The sequence below is a fragment of the Dasypus novemcinctus genome, chromosome 1 (assembly GCF_030445035.2).
Source record: "Dasypus novemcinctus isolate mDasNov1 chromosome 1, mDasNov1.1.hap2, whole genome shotgun sequence".
Classification (NCBI taxonomy): domain Eukaryota; kingdom Metazoa; phylum Chordata; class Mammalia; order Cingulata; family Dasypodidae; genus Dasypus; species Dasypus novemcinctus.
In genome coordinates, this window is record NC_080673.1 from 28,240,928 (window position 1) to 28,243,656 (window position 2,729).

At 39.6% G+C, this 2,729-nt stretch overlaps 1 non-coding gene across 1 annotated transcript; it reads right to left on the reverse strand.

Moving 5' to 3' along the window:
• Nucleotides 1-804: 804 nt before the first annotated feature.
• Nucleotides 805-906, reverse strand: LOC111762403 (U6 spliceosomal RNA). Its single transcript, XR_002795519.1, has one exon. It is a non-coding gene; the product is annotated as a U6 spliceosomal RNA (small nuclear RNA).
• Nucleotides 907-2,729: the final 1,823 nt, after the last annotated feature.

Genomic DNA, 2,729 nt, shown 5'->3' on the forward strand with positions numbered 1-2,729 from the left:
CAGCCCTGTGCTTTGCCTTGTGACAGAGCAGCCAAGGATTGCCAGCACCTGGTCTTTGGGAATAAAGCATTGCCTTGATTATACTTTTTTTTTGTATCCTTTTTTTTTAAACATATTTTTAATTTTTTTAAAAAGATGCTTAGATTACAGAGATGTTACATAAAAAATATAGAGGATTTTCATATGTCCCACTCTCTACCCCTCCCAAACTTTCCACATTAACAACATCCTTCATTAATGTGGTACATTTCTTACAATTGATGAGCACATTTTGGAGAATTGTCACTTAGCATGGATTATAATTAACACTGTAGTTTACACTCCCTCCCACACAATTTTGTAAGTTATGGCAAGATATATAATGTCCTGTATCTGTCATGCAATGTCATTTAGGACAATTCCCAAGTACTGAAAATGCTCCCATATTATGCCTTTCCCCCTCCTCTCCCTCCCCTCAGCACCTCCAGTGGTCACTGCCTCCACATCAGTGACATAAGTTCTTCCATTGCTAGAATCACAATAAGTCTACAGTAGAATATCAATAAGTCTACTTTAGTCTATTGTTCATTCCCCAACCCTGAGGATTCTGGGACGTGCTGCCCACTCCATCTCTAATTGAGAAGGGGCTTAGATCCCATGGGGCAAATGAATGGGGCTACATTGCTTGCAGTTGCAGATTCTCTGTTCCTTGGGATGGTTGTTGTCCATCATCATCTCTTTGTTGTCTTGGGTGAGTCCCATGAACTGGAGAGTAGGTATTGCAACTCTGTTGAGATTCTGGGCCCAGCTGGAACATGAGTAGCCAAAAATATGGAACACTTCATGAATTTTCTTATCATCTTATGCAGAGGCCATGCTGATCTTCTCTGTATCATTTCAATTTTAGTATATGTGCTGCTGAAGCAAGCTTTTGATTATACCTTAATTAGAACTTTTGTTTAGTCTCAAACCATACACTAAGAAATTCTCATTGTTTATACCAACTCCTTTCATGGTATTTGCCTAGAAACTAAAATAGTACACCAAGAACAATATCACACCAAGAGGGCAATGACATAGATTAAGGCCTCTTTTAAAGACCCAAAGGGTGCAGGGGTGGCAGATATGATGGCGCCCCCATCATATCTCCAATTAATTCACCTGTATAGTCCTGCAAAATACAAGTGGATCCTGAAAGATGACAATGAATTATTGCAAACAGGGAGTAGTCCTAATTTCATCTGCTGTTCCAGATGTGGCAACTTTGCTAGAGCAGATTAGCACAGCCCAAGGTGCATCATATGCAGGCTTGATCTATCAGAAACAAAGATTAAAACAGCCAAATTCCCTTGGAAATGGTCCAAGGGCTGTATTAACTCTCCCAATCTCTGCCAATGTGTAGTTCTAAGATACCTAGACTAGCTGAATATCCTGTAGAATATTAAACTATCCACTATTTGGTGAATTCATGCTAACTGTACCAGAAAAGCAGTACTTGGAAACTATTTTAGGGGCCTTGGTAAGACACATGAAGGTGGAAGTTTAACCTATAAAGATTAAGAGGCCTGCTACATCAGTAAAATTTTCAGTTCAACATCAGTGAAATCCTTTCAATGTAAAGAATAAATTATTGCATTTTGTAATTCTAACTACAAAAATACAGTACAATGTCTGTATGCTTCTTTGGGTTCTGGATACAGAATATTCCATACCTGGTTATATCACTCCAACTCACATAATTTACATGAAAGTCTGTCATTTGCATGAGCTCCAGAGGAGGAAAGAAATCTGCAATAGACCCAGGCTATAATGTGAGAGGACCTGCTTTTGGGATACAGAACCTGGCATACCTGATAATATTATAGGTATATTGTCAAGGGTAGGAAAAAGGGATTATTTAGTCATGGCAAATCTTAATGGGAAAATTATAAGGTAGACTCCCAGGATTTGGAGTAAAGCAGTGTCCTCTTCAGTAGAGAATTAAACACCTTTTGAAAAACAGATTTTTACTTTGTGCTGGCTCTGGAAGAGATGGTAAATTTGACCTATTTTTTAATTTTGCTAAAAGCTGCTAAAAGTGATATACTGGAAATGGGGTGACTTTTACAATGGTGATTTATGGAGTTCTGAGGTTGTGAAAATGTTCAAATCAAGCTTTCATCTGGTGATGCTTCTCTCCCCAAAGATCATCTGCTGGTGATCCTAGTCTCTTTTCTCACAGGGCAAGGCACTTGGAGGTATCTGCTGGGACTCTTCCTCCTTCTCTGCATTTCCTTGCTTTCATCCTTTTACTTTCTCACTCTCCCCCTGTTTCTTGTTCCATTGATTTCAGCTTCTGGCTTCTGGGCCTTTCTCTCTCAGCTTCTGGGGGGTTCTCTCTGTGTTCATTCCAATTATAAAGGTCTCCAGAAGAGGATTAAGACCCACCCTGGGTCACACCCTACTGAAATAACTTAATCAAAACAAAGTCCCTACAATAGGCTTACACCTACAGGAATAGATAAACTCTAAGAACATCATTTCCTGGGTCCATAAAAGACTCCAACTATCACACCTATGTGTTCAGAGTTGCCTAAAATGAGCCAAGTCCTCCCTGACTTATCAAACTGTAAGGTCATGAGCGTTCAGTAACAGCCCATTGTAAGATGGAAGTGACACATCTGGTATTGAGTGAGTGTAAATAGGGTTGGAGCACATAAGCAGGTTGCAATGGAGTTAGACCAGAATCTCATGTCATCTATCATGACTGA